At 41.7% G+C, this 26,126-nt stretch overlaps 1 protein-coding gene across 3 annotated transcripts in view; it reads left to right on the forward strand.

Annotated features, from left to right (window-relative positions):
* lef1 (lymphoid enhancer-binding factor 1) overlaps positions 1–26,126 on the forward strand; it is a 98,161-nt gene that overhangs the window by 2,692 nt on the left and 69,343 nt on the right. The window lies entirely within an intron of this gene.

The following is a 26,126-nucleotide window of genomic DNA, read 5'->3' on the forward strand; positions in this document are numbered from 1 at the left end:
TTACATCAAAAAATTGATGCAGTTGGATTATTATTTTATGTTGTTTAGGTTAGTGCCATTTATTTGGCCTTGACAGCTTGAAAGAAATTTTGATAGTACAGCCTCAGCAATAGGAATTTGTGCTTATGCTGCCACCTTGTGCTCATGGGTAAGTATTGAAGAAACTCCAACATTGAAAAAAATAGCTGGCTTTTAAAGTTAATATTATGTACAGGATAGCCAGTATCCAACATAACAAGCAAGACAATCTGAATCTTACCAGATTGTGAAATCGGAATGCGGTTGCTTTTCATCACACCAGGGTGTTTTTACCATCAATCAAAAGCTATGCTTGGTGAAGATCCAGAGCCACATTCAAGCACTAGCACTAAAGCCAAAGGGTAGATGTCTCAATGAATAAATTGCTTCATAGATTGAGGAATACATTTTGTGTTTTTAATATTTTTGCTATCTTTGATGATTGTCTCTTACTCATGTGTATAATTGTATGCTGTAGTGGAGGGTGTGTGTGTGTGTGTGTTAATGGAACAGAAGTAATAAAATGTGTGGAAGCATGCAGGATCATCTTCTGTTTGAAGTGGCGGATGTAGGCGGCGCTGAGGTAATTGTCCGTGGCAGGACGCTGATAATGATAAGATTCGTATGTGATCAGCTGCTGAGTTGCTCGCCTTCATTTCGCTCCTAATTGACCAGGCCGTGTCTCCCATGAGCTTCTTTGTTATTATTTATTAATAATTAATCCATATATAATTCACACAGCTTGGACCCGCTGTGTTAATTGGGCATCTGTCTTGAAGAGCAGGGCGTTGGAGACGAGCTTTTATCTGCATCCGGATGGATCGTCAATGTAGCAACGGGTCATGAGTTCCTTTTCGAGTGTTAGCGAATGATACTGTGTAATGTCAATTTGGTCAAAAGAGCGAAATGCTCATGTTTGTATTGGTAGTCAAGGAGGCCGCTAACTAATATTTGGAGTCAATATTAATTTGCAGTAAAAGGGGAAATCTTGGCGTTAAAATGAAAAATTTATATATACACCATCCCCAACTCTTAGCTTTGTTAAATGCTATTTAGCATGATTGTTAAAATAACTTCAAATTTGAAACATGTTGATTTTTCTTTTAATTTTAGACATACAATATAGAGAATAGACAGCTTTGTCTAACAAAAAGTTCAGGTAACGTCCAAGTCCATCAGCATGTCTTAAGTTGGGAAAAAAAAAGCCTGATGACAATATTTGTCAAAATGTGTGTTTGTTTCTATGTTTAAATTAATTTGCCATTTTAATATTTAATGCACGAGGAGTACAGTGGTGCTTGTTGCTCCTGAAGCATCACTCAGCTGGCCAGTAGAGGTCAGCATCTCCTCATCAACTGCTTTATCTGGAGCGCGACAGTCCTTTCTGGAATAAATATGCAGGATAAATATACAGTGAACAAACAACCATGCACACTCACATTCACACCTATGGGCAGATTAGAGACTACAATTAACTTAATATGGATTTATTTCAACTTTGAGAGCATGTTGGAGTGCCCTCAGAAAACCCATGCAAGCAGGCGGAGAGCAAGCAAACTCCCACAGGAAGGCTCAAGTTGAGATTTGAAACCAAAATGTCTTTATAGTCAGGAAAATTAGATTTCCCTACCAAATTTACCTACATCATTATATATTTAAGATACAAAATGCAATGGCTTTTTTTTTTAAATTCTACTGAAAGCTAGAATTGTAATACAAAAAAAAAAAAAAAACCCTATACAAACTTGAGTCAAACACTGACACCATGTCAAGTCACTGGTGCAGCGTTTATTCTTCAGATTGATGCCTTCTTGCTAAATCTCTTTGAAACGAGCAGAGTATCAAAGAATAATCTTCAAAAAGTTTAGTTTGGGTTGTGTTGAGGGAAATTTCTGACTTCGGAAAGACATGATCATGAAAAAAAATCAGTCTCCCTGGTTGGCGTTTCTACGGGGGGGAATGTTTATGCAAAGCTGTCGACAAGGTCCATACAAGCCCTCCCGCTGCTGTCTTTCATGCTGGCTTGGGACCAGAGAGGACGGGCCAGCTGAGAGGGGCCCGTCTAGTCTAGTCTAGCTGCATGTATTTTTGTAGACATCGCTGTAGACTTCACTTCATCTAAGAGTACATCAAAGCATCCTCTGCTCTTCCCCGCTACTACTAAACCCTGCGCCTTATTACCAAAGTGCTCTAAATGCCTTTGGGGAACCGAGGCCAGCTTAAAAAACACAAACAAAAAAACAAACATGTTTGCTTTTATCTTTCAAACGACTATTTATGCGGGTACAAATGAGCATTCTGAGCATGTCATGCTGGTGACGACCAATAGACACATGCTGAATTAGAAGAACAAAAAAGCAGTCGAGTCATTTGTTTGTGTGAGTCACAGATTTAAGAAAGGCTGCCCACAAAAATGTCACTGCCTTATTTAGTAAAAAGTTTCCAAAAACGCACCAGAGAACATGCGATTAACAAACGGCACTTGCGTTAGTCTGGTTTTGATTTATTTTTGATGCCACTCATGATGCGCATGGAAGCGAAGGGAGTAGTTTTACACTCCAGTGGGCTGTGCGGTCCAAGCCAGGGCGTAAACAGGCTCCCGGCGGCACGCGAGTCTTGCCGTCAGGATCTTGAATGCAACCCCATAGAGATGCCAGAGATTTCTGAAGCCAGAGATGGTGAATAATAGAACAAAGTGGCAATGAGTCTTCTGAGGTTTGGCTGCTCTTCGTTGCGCCTCCACTCGGCTGAAGGAACGTGTATGAAAGAGATACTGGTATCTTGTGAGCGAGTTAAAGCTAATTTGTTCAGGAAGCGTAATTGCAGTCAAGCAAATGGACCCAAGAATTTTCAACTCTCAAGAACTGCGAGTGTCTCCAACTTCAAGATGGCTCATTACATTTGCAAGGTACTTGTAGTTAGTTTCTTTACATGCACATTTTAGTAGCTTAAGTTAATGTGAATTTCTTATACACTATAGTGTATAACTTCCCCTTTTTTAGTGTTTAATACAGTTGGCACTTGGCCAGACATGTTAATAAACTATGAAACCCTATCAAACATGCTAAGACCACTTTTGGAGAATGTTCACACAAGCAAGGTTTTGCTGAGTGATCGATTTTTGATTCAATTGTCGATTGAGGTAAGACCCTACAGTATAATGGTGAAATCACTACAGTAGCATAGAAACAAACAAGAACCTAGCTTTACTAAACATGTCTTCGGTTTATTAGCATGTGTGCAGTTAGCTTGTCTTATAGCACTGCGCCTCTTTTGAGTCAAGGAGACTAATTTCCTAAAATTTCCCTTTGATTTGCATTTACTGTAACTGTGCCGTATTAGATTTTCTGTAAGTTAGCATAGTGTTTGTATACGTTATAGAGCTGTTTCTGTGTACGTACAATCTACTTTCTCCTTACATTGTTGCTGACCAGTAAGAGAAGAGATTGATTTCATGTGGATTGTGATGCACTTGGATTTTTTTCACCATATGACAGGCTGCTGAATCAGAACAGCAGAAAGCAGTGAAACACCTTGGGCTCAAACAGAATCCACGAGGCCAGACGACAAGACAACAGAACGTTACATACCTCTTAAATCATTTTGCTATCTAACAAGTGGTTAGACTGCACTCCAATTTTCCCCACACTTCCTCACTAGACCAAATAATTTTGGACAATTCTATTCCTATATCTAATTTTGTAGGAACCTTTAGTGGAAGACCGCTTTCTGTTTCCAACACACGAAGCATGATCCATCAAGAATTGCTTGGATGACCTCAACCGCCATCAAACACCTGTGGGATGAACTTGAACGGAAACGGTCATTGAAATGCTTTTTCAGGCCACTTAGTGACTTCTGACCTACAATGTTCCACTAGATGAATGGACCAAGGAATCCTGCAGACACGCTCCGAAATGATGGATGTCATAGCTGCAAAGGGTGCACAACTGATGTTCATGTTAATCGTCTATTCTGGTCTGAGTGTGGGTGATACCTTGTAAACAGCTAAAATTATCCCCAGCAGGCTGCTCTTTATCATCCAAACTTTTCTGACTTGCAAACATTGAAAAGCAACTATAGTTGTTAACAAACTGCCAGAGCCATCTTATATGACAAAATCTGTATTCATAATTATGATCCAATCCAGTAGAAGGATCTTACTGCATTTTACTCTTTTTGCTTATGAAACATTTAACTCCACCCCCCTCCACCAACATCTCTCTTCTTACCAACACAGAGAAGGGACATGCGGTAAATGGAGAAGTATTCAAAGGCAGACTGGGGTTGCATTTCTCCCATAGGGTACTCCCCTTTTTTTTCCACCCCCTCCACACTGCCGAGAAATGAAAACTGCTCAGACGTCACGTAAGCCGATTGAAGTTCCCGCCTCGCCTGCTCCGGAGTGGTCCCTTGCCCTGTGATGGCAAGCTTAATTAGAGCTGTCACTCAGACCTGGGCAACAGGGCCGTGCTGCGAGGCACCCTCAGGGCCCAATCACTATTGGGGTCCCAAGGAAAGGACCATCAAACGGGCCTATAACATGATGCTGAAATGCAGAGATTCATGCTCATCCCCCCTGTAATGACATGATTAACTCCTGAACTCTAAGGTTGGGTTTGATTGTTGTACTATTGAGGTTCCTCGGTTTATAATAGAGTACCATTCCTACGTCAGCGACATTGCTCTAATTTGTATGCAATAACTTCACTGTTCTACACCATAAATTTAAAGAGTTAAATGAAAAACAGTAAGTAGAAAAGTCCTTACAGCAGTGACCAAAGCCCACCCCGAATAGTGAAAAATGCAAGCAATTGACACCTCCCCCAAAATGTTTATAATTGCCTACATTAGTAGTTTAAACCATAAATTTACCACAAATGATAATCTTTCAGAACATCAATACAATTTCAAACTCGAGTACCGATAACCCTTAAAAATAAATTATTGATGGGGAAAAACTGCATGCACGTATGCCGCATTCGCACCCTGTAGAGCAATTGTGAAGCAATAATGACACTTCCGTTGTTTGCTAGTTCGAGTTTATTTATTTATTTATTTTTAAACACAAACCCTCAGTAGAGCAACGCTGCGGTAAATATTGTCCATACATTACATCTTGTAGTATCTTACAGTGTTAGAAAAAGAGCACAAAAACGTGCTTATAGCTGTGAATAGGTGTATATGTGAATAGTGAATCGCAAATAGTTAGGGGTTCACGGTACAGCTGTATTTGAGCCGTCTTGTGTTTCTTGTGACGACCATAACTTTGAAATGTCGCAAGTCGGTTACAAACTGAGAAGCCCATTGTATTAACTTCATTGAGGTATTAAATCGTCATGAATGATAGCAGAAAAGTCCCTCACAAACAGCAGTGACAGTGGGAAACTGGAACCAGGCGTTCTTATCTTTGCCTCATTTCAGCCAGCGTGCTGCAATTACAATGAGTCACATGATGCAATAAAAATAAATGAGCCAGTGGGCGCTCAGCTGTCCAACAATCCCAAATCCTGGAACAATGAGATATCCACGAAATCCCGGTACACAATTCAATACAGGAGCAAACAAAACCCAAACAAAACAAAGCGAGTGTCTTTGAAGAGCCAAAAACTGCGACTGCCAGAGTTCCTTTCAACAATATACACTGCGCAATAGTCTCAGTACCAGCATGTTATTCAGAGCGTTCCTCCAAATATTTGGAGAGGAGGAGGAGAGATGAAACGGGGACAGAACAATGGGACTTTGGCGCTGTTATGCCGTCCGTGCACCTCGCCACGCCTCGGCCCCTTTGTAGTGAGCATTATGTAGTGTCCCCCAGCCGGGTCCCCGCTTGTTGGGAGACCAGGTGGGGTCTCAGTCCACGACCCCACCCCACGCCTGCAAGCATGCACAAACACACACACCACCCCCTCTCTTGTACACCTGCTCCATCACTCTCGCTCTCATATATGTACACACACAAGCACACACACCTTACCTCCCAGGTATTCACGCTCAAATGAAAGAGTCTGTCAGGGCTTCTTTGTGCCAATAAATCAGTTCAGCACAGGTCAACTACATATAAATCTTCGACTCCCCATTTAAGTAACCTAAAATGAGTTATAGAGAGCGGATCTAAAGCACCAAAAGAAAGACTTGATAACAAAAAATGATCATAAACATTAATGACGCTTTGTTGATACAGTGGACCTCGAATACCTCGGTCGTATACCAAAATTCTGTCCAAAATTTTTGTCAAACTTTTGCATGACTGCAATGAGAATAGACCATATCTCTTGAGGACTCAGCTCAGCAAGCTTGAAAGGATTTTTTGTTTGCTTTATTCAATTTATTCAAATAGTATGTACTGCCATAATGGATGAGGTTACAACTAAAAGTTCTACCATGGTGACAGTATGACCCTGGAATTGATTGTGATGTCTGTTTCGTCGTTTTTTCTATAGGAAAAGACTTATATGCATAGACTGTATTTGATCAAAAACGTCTGCCATGAAGTGCTGTATCTGAATTAAGATGAAGGCTGTTGCTGATTTATTCTAGGTCTATTCTGATGGATGTGCGTCAAATATCCTCTCCGGATCTGATCTGATCAACTCTGTGAAAGTTGGACCAAAAGTTTCAGTCCTTTTAAATTAATTTCAAATGTAAAAAGTTTCCCTTTAAAAAATGATCAAAAGCATCATTTGAGAGTGGCAAGCCATCACGTTCACTTTATCTCATGCTTGCATCAAATCTGTGAGATTAAACCCTCTTAACTGAATGCTGAATCCCCCCCCCCCCCACCCCCTCCCATAGGATCCCCCCACATGACACACACGCCCAAAGATGTGTCATACCACAAGTGGCCAGTAGACAGTGCTAAATTGGAGACGATTTTGAGAACAGAACAAAGGCATACAGTAATGATTTCTCTTCCTCTGATATTTGGCTATGGCTACAGAGCGCTGCCCCTGTTTTGTTTTGTTTTTTTAAGAAAGAAGTGATCATTAGCAGCAGGATGTAGGCACCTTTTTATCCTGCAATCAAAGGCAGATAGCAATGAAAACAAGACCTGACCTATATTCAGTCTGCAGCAACATCCCAAAGGACTGACAGGTTAACCCCCTTGTGGCGTGAGGATATACTTTTAATTGTACATATCACACTTTCCAACTGACTGTCAATGTTTTCATCTATTCAATTTGAAATTCAAATGGACCCTTTACTTTCCCCCCTTCTGAGTCAGGGGGTAAAGTATGGGGTGTCCATGGCCAGCGTGTAGAGGCTGTGTCTGGTCGAGGTAATCCTCAGTGATCTGCCCTAATCTGTCACAGATATGCAGCAGAAGCACAGGGAAGCTGCTGGAGTGGGGGGTAAAAAAATGGATTACGGCAGTATGTCTGCATTAGCTCACTGGCCTTATCTTTTCAAATACCCCCCCACCCCCCAAAAACGGCTTTAGCGAATACGCGGTGCTGTGCAGTCGTGTGTCAGCTGCTCTTACCTTAGTCCTAAGACATTCATGCAGAGTGCTACCTTACCGTGTCAAAACCAACAACCATACCCATCTAATTCAGTGCTTTCCTGTCCAATTTAAAAGAAATTCCAATGCAAACCATCATACCATCTGAACACACTCAATGAATGATGAATTGAACCAAGCTTTTCCTAGGTGCAAACAAGGCTATACCGGACATTATAGGACATTTTATCCATCCATCCATCCATCCATCCACCCATCCATCCAACCCACCGACCCACCGACCCACCGACCGCTTATCCGGGGTCGGGTCGCAGGGGCAGCAGCTTTAGCAGGGAAGCCCAGACTTACTTCCCTTCCCTGAGTACTTTTTAAATAAAATAAAATAAAAACACATTGTGGTAGGTCAAGAATTATTTTGAATGAAGCTATTTACTAAGTCACACCCTGATTCGTAGCCTGATTAACCTAGCAGTGCAGTAATATATACACACATCCCTTCCAGAAATAACCCCCCCCACACACACACACACACACACATTCTCAGAAGCTCCCTGAAAACACAAACAAATTGAATAAAACTGATTGCCAGCAAAGATAGCAGCCCCATCTCGCTTTTTGTGCTTCGTGCGCCGCAACGCGAGTATCTTGACACAAAAGATTTGAATTGATAGCAGGAAGGCGTTCTTCTTTCCCAATTCCCAAGGTCAGTTGTCCGGTACTGCATAAAGTGTCATCTCCCATCATGGGAGGGCCACCCTTCAGCCGGAGAACGGCCGTGTGGGATGCTCTCCCTGTTTATGTTTCAAAGATTAGCAATGATGAAAGAATGCCTTTTGAAGTCTGTGTTGCAGGGTCGTGAGTTGAATGCCCCACCATTTAACCATACGCACCATTGTTGTCAACAACCACAGGACGTTGTAGCATCAATAACTACCCACTGATTCATTTTCGTTATACTTTCTTAACTTTGTTTGCAACATCTCTCAGGATTGTAACACTGACATTTCACCTTCATCCGTCCTCTTTCTTTTCACTGTCATCAAGCCTAACTGAAAGAGCCACATTGTTCCATTCTGTATGTGGTCTCCCAGTTTCTCCCCTTTGATTCGCTTCCTCTCCCAGTCTCCGTTACAGTGATATGACTAGCTCCAGTCAATGTGTCAGACCTGTGCACCTTGTGGTGGAGTATATAATATCGCCTTGTCATTCTTGTGGATTCACATTCCCGTACCATGAGGAGACAGATCGGGGACTTCCAACCTTCCTTGTTATTATCCTGCCACACCAAAGCAAATTGGAGGCCTTCCGAGGTAAACTTGTCTCTTGCCTACTGAAGGCTGTAGATATAAATTAGGGAGTTCCTCAAATCTGAGCAGACACGCTCAACCCATTTGTTTCTCATCGGCTCTAATACAAAGCGGAGTTCTCCCAACAAAATACAGTACTGTATGATTACTGGGAAAAGCCTCACCCAAAAAGATGACTAGTCAGCCGCAGCCACATGATTATACTCAGTCCTCACACTCTATTGTCTGGATGTCATCCATCTCGGGTTTGTTTGACCAGGTATTAGGGCTGCTATTGTGTAAATTTTCACTCTCTGTTAAACTAAGCGGATTCTGCTTTCTTTGGCTCACTGACAAGCCCCCACATGGCAGTTTCACTCACCGTAGACTGTTACTGCAGCCCATGTTTGCATTGAAACTGACTCATCACTTAGTTATTCGGTTTCATGACACAGCACAGTGCCTGTATCTAGCTCCCTCCTTTGTTGTCTTGGAAAGTAAAGCATTCATTCATTCATTAGATTGTTAGAACCGCTGATGTACTTGTCATTTTGTGGTTGATATCTGCTTGTGCGTTGTCCTCCCAGTCTAGAAGCAAACCCCTTCAGGCAAAAAAATGGAAAACACCTTTTCAGACAAAGTCATTTGGAAGACGTTCTGCAGTAGCAAAAAACTGGAAGTAACTCATCAATTGAACTACTTAAGCATAGATCCATCTGAATATTTTATGAGTTAGCAATGTACTCCACATTTGGAGTACATTGTAATCTTTACCCAGAGAAACCCAAAAAAACCTGTGCAAGAGAAAAATGTCACAAACAAGTGTTGAAAGAAGATAAAATGCTGCTTTAGTGAGCCGCCTCGAGGCGTGAGCGTGGATGCCTGTGTGCAACTCGATATGACCGCTGCAGCAGGTGCTGACACGGCTTGATGTTTCGTCTAAGAGGTTGGGGAAAGTAGTCAGAGGTTGCGGGAGTGTGCAAGTAGTTTTTTATGTTGTGGCAGTGTGAAGTCAGTGGAGCTAGAATGCTTATTTAAAACCTGTCCTTCGGTTTTTAGAATTGTTACTTGCAGATAAAGTTGTATTCGGATGTGCCCAGGTTGCCACCAGTGAGACAATGTAGTGGGACAGCAGTAAATGAAACGAGATATAGGAGAGTAACGGTAGTGCCAATTGTGATTAAAAAATGGGAGTTGTCACTTGACACATGTGGTGTAAATCCAACCGAAGAGTACCAACACACAGACTCAATTACTGTCCTTGTGAAATTTAGACGAGCGGCCAAATAAACAAGTGCACCATATGTGCTTCAGTATATAGCTCACAGATCAATCAGAGCAATATGTTTGGATTGTGCATCAGCTTGTTGATGTACACTACAGTATTTGTTGTACACAGGGAGCAGATGGGACTACCGATGACCCCTCTGTTTCTTCCTGTCCCCTAACTGAACCGCACTGTGAGGGGGGGGGGCCCTTATCTGGTCAAACTGGGCGGAGAGGAGGGGAAGGCTTTGAAGGCACGCTTGTGTGGCGATGCAATCAGGCAGACACACACTCGCACACAAGCACTCCTCTCCTCCTGCCCGATACCCCTCTTTGCCCTTCATCTGGATTTCGGGAAGAAAAAACAAAAGTGAAGAAAGGTACTTTAGAGAATGCTACACAGCTCCCTGGGCGTTGTTTGAACAGCTCGTGGACAAGCTTTGGGACTTAGGCAGACAGCATCACCCCAAGTCTTTCCCACTCACTAATCATACTTCAATATCCTCTACGTGATAAAACACTCACAGAAACCTCTCAGGGGGATTGCTTGCAAATTTTCCACCCTGGACAGCAAAATAAATAGCGATTATCTGCAGAGACAATATGATCCCAAGTGGTCTCTTCCGGAGATAAAGCCTGTCGGATACTGACAGAATGCTTTGGATTGAGCGTACATGAAATGGAACTGGATGTACTAGTGTCTAGACAAACTGGAGTGCGTTGTAGCTGCTGTCAAAATGTTGTCAAGTGATTTCACTGATGTTTTTGTAATTAATTTATTTGCTTTGGCTGCTGAAGAAAACAGTCTTTTGAGCTGTCAGTCAGGTGTCGTCCAAACCTCGGCTTTGGTAATGCATCCCTGTTCAAATGTGGTCTGCAAAAAAATGTACACGAGCGGCGTCAAATTTTTTTTTTTTTTTTTTTTCTTGTGCTTTTTAAAAGATGTAAATTAATCTCGCCGGCCACTTTGATGCTTTCATCTTCGGCTAATAAGTTCCACACCAGCATTGTAACAATACTCTTACCCTCACACATATTGATTTGGATTAGGGTCGGTGTCGTTTTGGGGATTGCGCAAATTAGACTCTTCTTTTTGCTCCCATTGCTCATTTTCGTTACCCCTTTGCCCTGTCACATTTCCATGCTGCCTTTTTGTGCGCCCTTTGATGTGCCTGCTTTAATTTGAAGCTTAATGGAATCTGTGGCAGTGCTGCTTCTATCTGTGGCAGTATCGCAGATCTTTGCCGCGTTCCTCCGTTCTGCTGAGTGGGTGTTGAGATAGCTGTGAAACAATAGATGGGGGACAAACAACGTTTTCACTGCAGATCTGAAGTAACAATAGTGGACTTGTATACTGTTCATGATATGTAACTCATAGAACCCGTTAACAAAGCAAAGGTGGGACTAAAAGCCTTTTCACATTGTACTCGTTTTTCTTGGTGTTTACTGCAGGCTGTGTGCATGGCCGAAAGTGCTACTGTGGTATTATACTACCAGGAAGTAGCCTGGGTGTTTTTCTTGCTGGTTGATCTGTTGCTGTTAGCGCTCGGAAAACACTTCGCAACCCCTTCTTCTATTGTTTGCGCCGTCTGACGTCACCATAGTGCTGATCCCTAGTTGAATATTTTTTCCGGGGCAAACTGTCCGTATCATTGGACAGAAACTCAACCTAACTGGCGAAACATATTTCAAAAGTAGCATTTTAACGTTCTTACCTACCACACATAAGTTAAGTATTGTTAATAGTAAATCTTAAAACAATAAAATTATAGAATCTGAATAATTTTGAGAATGAGTCAGGGACATGTGCCCACTTGTGCTTGGTTGGTGAGCTGACCTATTCTGGTGTATTATTATTATTATTATTATTATTATTATTATTATTATTATTAATTAATTAATTAATTAATTAATTAGTTTCTTTATTTATTTATTTATTTATTTTTATTTTTCAGTAAACACCTACTTGCAGGGGATAGCGACCGAGCCCTGGCTAGAATAAAAATACCAATTGTTATGTAATAAGAATTATTGTTTCTAAATTATGTTAAATTGTCTTGTGTTCCATTTGCATTGTTCATGTACAACACTTTGTTTCATATATTGTTGTTTTTAATCCATAGGCAGTATCTTATTTTGAAATGGCTTGGTCAGAACCATCAAAAAGCCCAAAACGGGTCACAATATTGCCTACGTGTATACAGTATAAATAAAATTGAGTTGAGTAGAGCAAGCTTGACACTTCAACTTACATCCTTGACGGCAATTACTGGTTTCCGATTAGTCAGAGCTTTGGCAGCATCTTTCCTGCATTACAGAAGACAGGGGAAAAAAATAAAGACACTCAAAAGCTACAGTATGAGATATTGTCAGCAAATAGCAGAGGATAGAATTTGTGAATAGTGAACCGCGAACAGGCAGAGGTTCACTGATGTGCGTTATCAATGTTGACATTGAGAAACCAGGACAGAGATGCGTGTACCATGTTCCCAAGTCACAGTAAGTCCTGTTTCACATTTTTCCTCTTTGCTACCCCTCATTTGTGGCATTAATTATATAGGTGTCTTTATAAGTGTTTTTTTCCCCCCTGAAATGTGTGGTCAATCTTAAGCACAGGGAAGGCTTAAAGTCCATAGTGTGACTGAACATAGACAAAATGTCAGGCATTTCATATGGGTCTATACTACTACTTTTAATCAGGGCAGACTATCATTTAAAACAGGTGGTTTCCACCCTAAAACTCACTACAGGAAAGAGTGCCTGGGGGGTTGCTGGTTGTGAGCAAGCAATAATAACTCAGGACATAAATCAGTACTGCATCCATATCAAAGCTATATTTCAATGACTATAGATGCTGTTTAACTAGCACACTTGTGTATATATATATATATATATATATATATATATATATATATATATATATATATATATATATATATATAATATGCGCACACATTCAAAGGCGCTGTAAGTCAAGTTCAGACAGTCAGGGGAAATCCCCAATTTCGACGGCCTTTATCTCTCCACACATACTCGACTTAATGAATGCTGCTGCATGTAATGACACATACAGGAGCTGTGTTGGAGGTGCTAGGCCTCTGTCTTTCATCCGTGGTTGTATTTGATGTTGGTCTGCCAGATCATTATATTGCAGGAGGAGGGGTTGTTGTCATCCCAAAATTGTCAGGTGAGATGGCTTTGTGAGAAGCAACACAAAGGTCAGATTTTGAAATTGTGTTCACTGAAGCATTTGTAGGGCAAATACCTAGAAGACGAGAGGCCAATATTATATGTACAACTGCCAAACCACTTTTACTGTTGGAAACCGAGCATTGGGTTGTGGACACTGAGAAATGAACTGCTAAAATAAACTACAAATCCAATATTTAATACAGTCGTTGACTGACGAATCCCTTGAACGTCACTTTATAGAAGCTTAATAAAACATTTTTACATCAATCTATTTCATTAAAAAAAACATCAAAAAACAATATTTTTCGACAGTTTGAGTACCAGAAACAGAGCTGTCTGCCTTGTCATTTGTCATTTTAATGTTTTGATATTTTGAAGCAGACGTACCTTCCGCGTCCGCATATTAATGACACCCTGACAAACAGTCATTAGTTATTTAAGATCTTCTTCACTTGTAAGTAAAACACTCCGCAAGTCTCACAATGTCATCTTAGCATTGACATTTAAAAAAAAATTTAGCCACCTTGTTTTGATGTGCATCACATCTGACAAGGTGTACTTTTGTATACTTGTTTGGTTACATACTTTTTAACATTATGCGCATGACCAGACATTGAAGAAATTGCCAATATCTTGAATAGTTTACTGACCATTGCCTCGTTACCTTTTGTTGTAATGACATATAAAAACCTTTACGGCTCCTGCTGGTGGACACGCTACCAGAGTCATTTTTGCTGTCGAATCTTGACTGCTCGTGCTCTCCCTCGTAAATCTGCATGAATAACCAACGTAACAACAAGCCCGCTTTGTCGGAGCGGTCCCATCTGTCTTTTCCAGTCAGATCAGACAGATGAAGAGATTTTCGATGCAGGTCCGGCTCTCATGGCCCTTCACTACCTGCGCAGGAGAAGCCTCTCCCTCTGATGTCTGTCAGAAAATTGACTTGCCTTTTCAGGCGTTGACCTCAGTGTCTGATGTAAGACCCAGACACTGCACATCAAAGCCAACCAAGGGGTGGGAGAATGGATTTCTATTTTGGAAGAAATATTGACTTAAGGCAATGGCGTGATCAAGCAACCATAAGTGATGTCTCACATCTTTTTTTTTTTTTTTTTCGGTCGCCCGTTACTGAGACAGTGCAGCCAGCATGAGTTGGCTCTGCTTTGCATTATTTGGAAAGTTATCCCAACTCCGTGTTACCATATAGGAATCATTAGATGAGGTCTTTTGTTTTTCTTTTCATTTCAGCCTATAAAATCCCACATCAGAAGGCTGAAATTTCTCTCTTGGCTCCTGGAAGTAGAAGGCAATTAATTTCAGAAGGCTGCTGAACCTTTCGCTTTCTTCATTTAAAAAAAAAACAAAAACAAAAAAATTAGAATGGAAAGACTTCCAGTAGCTGAACATTTCCACCATAAAACTTGAAATACCATACAATTGATGACTTTAAAAACATTTTTTGAAACATTTTGTCATATCAGATGAGTGGCTGTCAACAGTAAAACGTGTAACCTTACATCTGAAGAAGTCACCTTACCACTTTCTGCAGTTAGTTATCATCATCATTGCCATTTTTCACTTTGTTTTATTATCACTGAATAGCCTTGTGAAAATGGATACACACAAGGAAAAGCAAAAGAAAACGCACAAAAATGTCAATATGAATCTGGAGGAGAGATAGTCAGATGCCCAACTGCTTTGACCAGTTTTACCCTATTTTTTTGACTATACTGTATTTTCCTTAACATTTTTTGTTGTTCCATTCTGAACTGTATTTTTTTTTTTTAATTTTAATTTTTATTTTTTTTACTTTTGTTTGTTTAAAACTTGCTCAACGTCAACTAGGACAGGCTCCAGCTCACGACTAACCTTAATAAGGTCACATGCTACAGAAGATGGATGGATTGATGGATGGATGGTTCACTGGATGAATTAATGATTAACACTTAACTACAATCTAGGTTAAAACACCTTTCTTTTTATCTCTACATCCATCTGTACCTTTTAGACCAGATTTCAACAACATCAATCCAACCCCATTGTCATCTAAGCACATGGATTTTTACAGCCGTTTCCGCATGGGGGAACAATGGCTAAGCGTCTCGTCCAGCTGCAGCCCACTATCAACAGACGGCATCCAGCTGTTGCCGCTTGAGATGGAGGCCAGGTGCTGCCTCTTCTGCAGGCCCATTCTTTGGCAGCATAAACATACCTGCACGGCTTTGGGACTGGGACATCGGGGAAAACTATAAAGACACTAGTGCATGCCATCAAGATTTTGGGACCTGCAAGTGAGTTCCTATTTCGGAACGGCTTTGCGGACTTCGTGGAAGGGTCCTGCAGAAGTGTTGGGATGATCCTCAATCCCATGTTCCACCACCAAAACAATACAGTGAGACGGAGCTCTGCTCCAAATAGCGAAAAACTGATAATCAACACCCCCCGAAAATACATTTGAATGTTTCTTACTTTTGTAATCAAGTACTTTTCAGAGACTTTCTACTTTTTCCAGGTACTTGTGCTTTTACCAGAATCTTTTTTACATACATATCTGTACCTCTAGTTAAGAAAAGATCACTTTTGCCACCTCCACAGGCCACTAGCACTACACTGCTTGTACACAGCAACAGAGCGTCCTGAGCACTTATCTTGCGGTAAAGCTATGATGATCTTTTGTTGGGCTCAAGTCAGCCACCATCCTCAGAGTGGAGGTTTACGGAATGGAAAAGCTTTTAAGATTGATTCACGGTGGGGATCTACGCATAAGCCAAGTCTTATGCTGCCTTCTTTGAAGAGTTGCGAAACACTGTCATGTTTGCCCCAAAATAAGCAGGCTGTGGCGCTCTACAAGGTTGTACCTTCAATTTTTCTTCTTGCACAAGTAAAACTAAAACACAGGAGAAAGGCAAACAAGTGGCCACGCATGAACACACGTTAAAACTCTTTGGGATTCTGACTCATGTTGGCGGTGCACATTAAAAAGCCTCAGTGATTTACAGCACACGCAAGCTTCGCGCGCATGTCAAACCACTTCCCGACACTTCACCGCTTAACTGCGAGTGCAGCCGTCTTGAGAGTTATGGTCCTCTGGCGCTTCTGTTAATAGTCGCTTGGCTGCAGTCTGGTCCACGGCATTGGCTTGCTCAAGGAGCCTGCGGGAGAACAGCCACCTGTGTGAGACTGGCTGGACGTGGGCCAAAATAGAAAAAAAGATATGAAAGAGAGTACCTGTGAAGGCGTCACACTCCAGCGCAAAAGCACACAGAGGGAGGATAATTCCCTGGCCACATAAAAGCGCTAGGCGGTGGGCAGGATGCCAAGCAGCACTACCTGGAGACAAAAGAGCAGCACCTCTGGAGGGGTTTGATGTTCACGTGGGATCCAACGTGCTGAAGGATCCTGCCCGCGAGCACGAGCGGGAGATTGGCCTGTACGCAGATGAATATATTTGCGCCTCTATGCGCTGTGCGCTCCCAGCATGCTGCTGTCTACGATTTATCTCTCCGACATCAGGCCCTCCCTGAAGGGGGCACATTTCTCTGCACCACCACTGATCTACATTGACTCATGGGCCAGGGTGTGTGGGTGGAACAGAGTGCTCGCCCTATGTACTCCGGCGTGTATATGCAGCCATATGAGATGTGAGCATCAGCTCAACTCATCTGGTTCGGCACATAGTCTGATGTCAAATGACTTTTGGGAATTGGCAAATTGTGTGTAAGAAATCTCTTCAAGTGATTCCCAACCATTATTCCATGACACTTTATTGTGCCATGAGAGAATATCAGATGTACTGCAGGGACGTATCCAATTTGACTCAGAGTAAATGTTATTTATATACAACAAATAATGTATTTTTTGGACATTTATCCGTGCCAGCGACATACAGATTTCATGTATATATTCAAAATTAACTTAAGGCATGGCACGCCTTTAGTTCTGTAAGTCTAAAAAGGACATGCGGGTGTGGGGGTCTTTTAGGTTACTGGTAGGGTCACTGGGGAAACAGTAAGCCTTCATGGTTAATACAGTTTTGAGTTTTGGGGTTTCAAATTCCAACTCTGGCCTTCCTGTATGGATTGCATTTTCTCCCCTTTATTGTTTGGTACTCCTGCTTCTTCCCATTCGTTGAAGATTTTAATTGTTCATAGGTGTACTATAAAGGTGAGTTGAATGGTTTGTTGTTTGGGTGGCATGGCTTGCGGTCCGGGAGTCTGTAAAATTTTGATTTGTAAATGCAAATAATGAGAGCGGGTCTTGCACATTGCGCCAGTCAAGCTAGCACACCGTCACTGCTAACAGTTTGGGGTTGGCGCGATCAGCTGATTTGGTACAGTTCTCCAAGGCAGCAGTCCCAAATCTTTTTTGTACAACAGACCAATTTCACCATCGTAGCTACTGCGCCCATAAAGCCAGCTGCCTCCTTCACGCGCAGGTGTTTGCAAGTTCCTGGTGCGGCACTGATTTACGGTTGAGCTCAACTGAGCCGAGAAAGGAAAGAGTCTGTTTGTGAAGTAATTCCATTCAATATGTTCTAGAGATTCAGGTTTAAAATTGCGTCCTTCACAAACGACACAATACTTTAGTTTAGCGAAAAGAAAACGGAAATGCATCCTGTGATTGACTTAGGACCAGTCCAAGGTCTCAACTGGGAGTGGCTCAGGACCAGAATGCAGGAACGCATAGAAAACTGGTGGATTGATATTGGGGATTATGGAAAGTTCCTGGCAGATTAATGCTGCACTTTTCTTGGTTCTCTTCCTCAATAGAAGCAGCAGTGATGCAATAATCCCATGTTTGTTTGCACATTTACACGGAAAAATGCACAGTGTCACTCGGCGTCAACACAAAGGAACCGTGATACTGGGATTAGCACCACCGAGCCAGGCAGAGAGCTGTTTCACGGGGCGCTGTGACGGTCGACCGCTGCGCTCTGCCAGCCTTCAGTGATGCCCTAATGATGTTGTCGGAGCTCGGAGGGGTGGGGCTGAGCTAAAGGGGGTTGCGGGGAAGAAAATGAAGCGGGTGAGGGTTAGCAACGGTGGGGAGCGGGGTGTTACTTATCTGCACAGCTCCTCAGCATTTCTCTTAATTAAAACTCCTATCTGTGTCTTTGAAGTTCATAATGAGTCAGTTTGCTTCTGCACAGCAACGGGGAGGAAAATAAGGCCAGAACGGATGTTATTCTATTCTAGAACATATTGGATGTATGTTGCAGCATGTCGGAGGTTATTGTTGCATTTGTTGCGGCGTTTCTTATGTGGTTATTTGCATGAAAACAAGCTTGAGGAACCAAGGATGTAAGCAATAAGGCTGATAAAGAGGAGCTGCTGTTTTTTTTCCCCATTTGCAGCATGTGAATGGGTTTAATCTTATCACTGGCTGCTCCTCACAGCTTGTGCTGATCTCCCTCCTCGCCAAGCGCTCACTCTCGCTTTCACAGGCCCTTCAGATTACAGTCAAATATTACAGGCCATGACCAATCTCCAATTAACCAAATGTTGTCGGGCTATAATATCACCCTTGGCTCCTTTCATGCGCCTTTAACGGCTTTTTCCCAGCGCGCATGGATATTTTCTCCCCTCCGTGCAATGAAACGTCATTCTGCTGCTAAAGCCTCCTTACGATTCTGCGTAAGCTTAACCCAAATAAATCAGTCTTCCCGTAATACATTGTGAATCAGACGAGAATTAATTGAGCCTGAGAAATTGTGTTCCAATCAAGGAAATTACCACACAGTCCCAGTTTTGAAAGGCTGGCCACGGAATTTTCTCATTTTTGTGTACGGCATAATTCAGCATTTGACGAGTTGATCTTCCCTGGTTTACAGGATTTGTGCAGTGGTGGACAGTTGGGGCCAGGAAGGCCTCCTCTGCTGGCCTAAACACTATCAGAAGCACTGACCTATGATACATTCAAAACCTTAAATTCTTATTAGTTCCATGGGATTGTATTAATTCAGTCCCATTAGTGTATTGTCTTCATTTCTGCTTCTTGTACGTGTGATTGATTGATTATTTTGTCCAGTCAGAGCCAACCTTAAGAATCAGTAATGCTGGGCTGGCCAAAATATATTTTTTTAATTAATTGTATTGTATTAAATTAGCAATTGTTTGTTTGTTTTAACCAGCAGAACACATCTAATAATCAGAATCTCTGTTGAGTATGATGCATTTTATTTCAATATTTTAAATTTTTGCTGTTATTTTAAAAACATTTATTCTGAACTGCTTCAAATGATGTGGCACAGTTGTGTGCTTTCATATTGCGTTTAGTTTCAATAATTACCACAATAGTGGCGGTATTAAGACGTGGATTAAGTCTGGTAAGGTACCAAGTACCAAAATGTACTGTCCTTCACAGAATTAGTGTGTGTTCGTGAGCGTGTGTATGTAGTACCTTGTCTTTGTCAAACAGTATATATGCTTCGCCCTTGTGTCCGTAAGCTGTCGCCGTTTGACGGGGATATAATTAGAGGCTAAGCATTTTGGGTAGAGAACATCACAGAGCAGTCGGTGCTTCCAATAATAACCAAGCTCTTCCAGCATTTGTATTTCAAACTAAAAGACACACATTAGTTTGCTTTTTTTTATTTTTTTTTATGTGTTTTCATTGATCTGCATGTGACGTAAGTTGAAAGAAGACAACACTTTCCTTCACCTACCTCGAGAGATGAATCGTCGACCTGCGCAAACCTTCCTTCGCTCTGATCTCCGCATGTTTTAAAACGGCCAACTTGTTTCAGGAGGAATCACGACCTTTGCGTTCGGATGCGAAGCTGCAGACATCGCGTTCTTGTCTCGCATCGGGAGCGCTTCAAAAGAACACCCAGCTAGTGTGTTTGATGCCACTCGGGACAAAAGGAGTCCGTTTGAGGCTACTTTAAGTTTATTGCAGTGAGGAGTTCAAAATGAAACGTGTTTCTGAATAGGGCCAAAGTTTGATAGAAGTGTCTATAAAGCTCTTACAATTCAACGCAGACAAAAAATAGCATTCAAATGTTGTGCTGTAGAATGTTTTTCACATGAGGCGTTTACGAATTTCAACAACCTTACATTACCTACTAGAACTCAGCGGAAGACTAATGTTTAATCAATATTTGTGTAAAGTAGGCATATTCACATTGAAAGTAGTAAGCGTGTCTCAATGGAGTGTCCAGTGTTTGTCCGGTGTTTTAGTGGCGTGCCAGTTATAGATCTAAGATTTTGGGCCAAGAGCTGTTTTTTTCTATTTGACACGGTTATGGCCTGACTAAATGAAGTTTCTTTGGTGCCAAGATGCCACAATACAGCGCCAAAGCAATATTTTTTATATTACACGGCTTTGGACTGATTACCAAAACAGCGAATAGGTAAATTTTTCAGTGATTACGAAGGTTAGGTTTCCAAAAAAATAAATAAATAATCATTAATTTGCAACTGCCAAATTGTGCATATGCTCGTCTTCACTCTATATCAGCAAATGTAGCTAACAACAAAGAGAAGGCCAGGCAATTTTCTTAAATGCTTTCATCGCTGCCGATCATCTAGTTTTAGCAGGTGTTATCTGTTGGTGTTGAATGCTGAGTGTTGTTGTGACAGTCATTAACTCACATCTATACTTGTTTGACTTATAAGAATGTAAAATGTGACTAAATGGAATAGAAAATGCCGGTATCCTCTTTGTTAGCTAAGATAAGTCCAGGCAGTCTTTGTTGTTGCGTGCTAGCATTGCTTTAATATTACATGATTAACTAATTTGTACACTTGTTGCAATTTCAAAAATGTTAAAATGTTACTCAATTGCCTAAATTGGTGAAATACAGGTGATAATTTCACCCTGAAACGGATTTGGTCCGACCTACCAATATATTTTTCCATAGGGTTTGTCTTCAAGGATTACTTTTGGATTTTATTATGCTGACCTTCCACTCCATCTCCTCAAAATATGTCAGCTCATGACCCCCTCTTGTTAACAATTGAAGCCCTAAGCTAATTAAGTCAAGCTCAAAATAAAATAACACGGACTAAAGCAGAGTTGAAGTGTTTATCGGTGATCTCTCAATAGGCCCAGGTTGCAGCCACTCTCTCTCAGATGTCTCTCGACCTCCATTACCGGCATACATACCCCAGGGCTGGAAATTGCCTTTTTGTGTCCACGGGCAGAATTGAGCCGAGCATCTTGACTAAATGCATCTGCAAGGAGAACGAAGTCCTCTTCAGGTCTAAAACCTTTGATCCTTAAGAGACCCCCACCTTCCTTTTTACCCCTCGGGAACCGGCATCGCGGTAATTGAAGATCATTAACAATCCTCAATGCAACCCTCTCAACGAGCGTCTTCATAATGGAAAGTGAATTGTGTGACAGCAGCAGAAAATGGGAGCTAAGAGATGGAAGGAGCAAGGGACGTCTTCCAAATAGAAATTAAGTGTAAATATCCCGTCCGTGGCGCCGTCGCCCGTTTGCCAAAGGAGCTGAAACGAGCGAGATTACGGGCTTACATTTGTAGCACCGCGCAGGTTTTTTTTTTGTTTTGTTTTGCTGAAGAGGGGCGGCAAATGGTGGTGGTGGTGGTGTGGGGAGGGGTCGTGTGCGCACTTCAAAAGAATTTGTAACCAACCTAATTCATCTCGAGCGTAGGATGAGCTCGTAAGAAAGATGAAAGATGAAAGTGTGTTGGCATGGAAACAGAAAGCACATCAGCGCTAGCTGGCACACAAAAGGGCCGCCTGTGTTGCATGTTGCGTTTCGGCGGGAAAGCATCCAAAGAGGCTTTAAGTGCTATCGTGACCTTACAAACAAAATGAGCCAATTATGACTAACTAGGCGGCTCAATTTCCGCTTTCTTTCCATGAGACTGTGCTTACCTCTATTTTTGTAATCTGGAGCATAGAATCAACATTTTTGTTACAGGTTTGTATCCCGGGGCAGCATGATGTGATAGTGGTTAGCATGTCTGCTTCTCATTTCTGAGGTTCTGGATTCGAATCACCAGTAAGAGTTAGTGTAAGGGTCAGTATTGTATGTTAGGTTCATTGATTACTCCAAATTAGTCTTGCAGATGTGCAAACCACTATTTACTGGCTATATTGCATATAATTAGATTATGAATAATTAACCAAGTAATACAATGAATTACAAAATGTTTAATTGTACAGATTGAATTATGTAATGAGAAAAAGTATTACAGAGGTAAATGAATACATTTTGATGTACCAATTTTACAATGAAAAACAGCTGAATAAAATTAAACAAATACAACAGAACTCTTGGTTATGTAAATGCTTGGTGGGAGGTATGAAAGAACACAGAATTGTCCATAGAATGTGAGTGAATAGTATGTGCTCGAAAGCTGGCCACCAGTCCAGAGCGTAAGGTATGCTTTCTTTATCCCCGCAGTCAGCTAGGATAGGCTGTAAGTTCTCCCATGACCCTAATGAGGCTAAACGCTATAGGAAATGGACGAATGGGTGTATTTGCGTCACACAAAACTTTTTCAAACAATCCCATAAAGTCTTTTTTTATCACTTTATTGCCCTGTCAGTCCCCTACATGATCACGTTTCATCTTCTCATGGAATCCAGGTGAAGCATTAATTGGAAGGCAGCGTGAGGCCATATATCTCTCCCTCCATTTGATCTCAATGAGGGGAATTCCACGAGTTGAGACTGTGCAGACCTCCTGCACAGCTGTGTCGTCGCACTCTTGTATGAGCACGCGTACGCAGGCACGTGAAGTTATGCAGAGATGCTCAAAAACACTTACAGCCATGTGGTAGTAATATCATATAAACGAAATTACAACATTGCTTAAAAAAAAGATAAAAATGACGAATATGGAGAAATTGAGGCAGTTAAATGTCCTAGTGGTTAGCATGTCTGCATTGCAGTTCTGCGATTCGGGTTCAGATCTCGGCTCCGACCTTCCAATGTGGATTTTACATGTTCTCTCCTTGTTTGGGTGGCTCTGGCTTTCTCCCACATTAAAAAAAAACATGCACAATAGGCTCATTAAATACGCTAAATTGTTCAATATGACTGTACCCGTCAGTTAAGTTAAGGCTAGAGAGAGGCAGAAAATCTTGCTTACAGCTTCAAGAAATTAAAGCTCAACAAATGAGTTTACCACTGTCCTTTTGTATTCTCCACATTGCTTTCTAAATAAATTCTAACTCTACAACATCCTGATACTCAGTGGAGATATAGCATCTTGAAAGGCGCTATATCAATCTTAAGTTATTGTTTTTAAGGGCACATCAGCAGGAGACCAGTGTTTACCTTCTCGTGTTCTCCCTCCATTGCAGAGTTGTACGCTGCGTATCCCGCAGTGCTACGACGGCACAATGGGTGTCTCGCGGCATCAAAGGCTCGCTGGTGACAGGTTCACGGGGGGAGAATGTAAAAAGATCAAATATTCATTCTTTTTTTAGTCACAGAATGCAAAGTTAATTGAAAATGGTGAAAAGAGGAAAATAAGTGCATGTGACACTTGTGACAGACTCTTTTGAGTAGAAAAACCTTTTGCACCCTCCCTTGTTTATTTTATTTTCATGACATTTTTCTGTCCCTCACCCCACCCCATTCTATTTTCAGTTGTCACATAGTCATTAAAATGTATTATTTTAGAATTACAGTTAGATCTGAGTAATTAATCAAATTTAAATCAACATTGCAATGTTGTAGAATGCAATTTTCAAATTGCAAAGGCTGAAATTGGGGGGAAAGCTTTGTTTCCTTGGCCATTCTGATTAATATTGTGTTTGTGCAATATGAATTAGCAAGCAAAATTGTTTTTATCCATCTCACACAGTTTTTCCACTTGCTGTTGACTCAAAAAGACATCAGAGTTGCTCAGGTAAAACCAATCATGGCTGAGTTTCAGAAAACAGGTGATCAATCTATTGATTAATCGTTGCTCCGAACTGAAGAAGAAGACGAGTCATTATATTTTTCCCAAAACTTTGGAATTCTGTCAAAGTTTCTCAGCCTGTTGCTTGTTAGGATGTTTTCTTATCACATAATCTTCACATTAACACAAACATCAGTGAAGCATCCCAGTGGACTTCCCCTGGCCCCGTCTGATTGAAATGAGCTGCACGCATCGCAGGGCTTTTTCCAAACCATCATCACTCTTTCATTGCCGCGTGTTTATCATCATGTGGGATATTGATTCCCGCAACTTTAAAGAGAAGCCTGTTATCATCCAAACAGCTCTCCTATGGTTGCTTGTTTACCAACTTCCCCGTCTGAATCGCAAACGCAGAGAGTGTTCCCGTGCGGTAATTCCCACAGCAATTTGATCACTAGTCACCGGCGTCTTTCCAAGCATTGCAAAAGGAAGCAGACTAATCTCAAAAAGGCGAGCCCAAACACAAGGAGTGGTGCTAACCTGGTGTTTCATCAATATGACAACGATAAGCAGAGGCTTGACCTGGTGAAACCTCTAAAGTTAAACCTGACGGGGGTAGGAGGAGATCCCGCCACTTCTTTTAAGAGTGTGTGAAGAGGACTCCAGTGGATTATTTTGATCCCTGGAGTCAGAAAGGAGGAGCCGCCGCCGTGATTGGTCTGTATGTCAGGGTGTCCTCACACTAGGACATTTCAACTGTGCGGGACTTGGCCGAGATTCCTTTCCCTTTGCTCTCTTTCCACCCGCTGGCCTGTTGCTCACACTGCTTTGCCGTCCCGACTTTGTAGATCATTGTTTTGTGTTGTTCTTGTGTTAATTACATTGTGCAAGGTGGCTGTTATCATTAATAACTGGCAAGAGGAAAGGCAAGCTATCTTTATTTGTGCGGCGATGTGTCACAGATATACAGTGAAGTGTATGTACTACTGCTGAATTAAAAATAATAATAATTAGTATTAAGACACATAAGAACTTTTCTAAATTGTTGATAAAGTGTGCAAATTTTCTCCTTTAAAAAGTCCCACTTCATGAATATTGAGGGAGCCTTAGTGCCAGAAACCCCAACTACAGTAAACCGAACAGTACAAAGTACAAAGTTGCAAGCTTTAAAACTGTAGATATCAAACACCATAGCAAAATAGTACAAATGTTCTCCTTGGTGATAAAACTCCTTGGGTGTAAATGCATTTGCTCCAGCGGAAGGGAGAGCAGCCGGCACATGTTGAAAGGCACGGCGGCTCTTTAATGTGGCTCCAAGCTCGCCAGTCCGGGGCCCTAATGAGGTGATGTGGAGCCGTGCCGCTCGCCTACACATCGGCAGCAATCCTGCTGCCATTAAGGAGATGCCCCCTGAATTCCTCCAGAGACCGAGAAGAGAAAAAAAAAAAGCCAACACACACAACCCTCAAAGACTGGCACGTGGCCTCCTAGATTGGTTGAAAAGTACGCCTTTGTTTGCCAAAAGACTCCAGCCTGCTGTCTGCAAACACACGTTGTACATGGCACCATTGACCAAGACTCGGCAGCAGCATCTGTCTAATTTGAGTGCTGTTTGGAACACACTTAATTGTGTCTCCAATTTGCCGTTCTCTAATTTAAGCAACGCATGGAAGTAGAACGTCTAACGTTGAATACCCCGAATTCAGAAATTGAAAACATTTTGGAGGGAAATACACAGTAATCCCTCATATATTTGCCCCATATATTTGCAGTTAATGTATTCATAAATTCACCTGACCCGAACCCTATCTATCTTATCATTCTATCTAATCGTTTCTAGTCATTTATCTTTAACTCTTTCAGTGCCGTTGATGTGAACTGTCATGAACGGTAACCCTAATGAAGAGCGCCAGTGACTGAAATTGTCGTCAAATATCTTTTTTCTCGAGAAAAGTGTTGGCCAGCTCTGCTCTGGAAAAGTTATAATAATAATAAAAAAACAAAAACCTGTGGCCAGCAGATGGCAACATCAAGTCTTTTTTTTGGGGGGGGGGGGGGGGGGGGGGCTTATGAAC

This window comes from Festucalex cinctus, chromosome 6 (genome assembly GCF_051991245.1).
Source record: "Festucalex cinctus isolate MCC-2025b chromosome 6, RoL_Fcin_1.0, whole genome shotgun sequence".
Classification (NCBI taxonomy): Eukaryota; Metazoa; Chordata; class Actinopteri; order Syngnathiformes; family Syngnathidae; genus Festucalex; species Festucalex cinctus.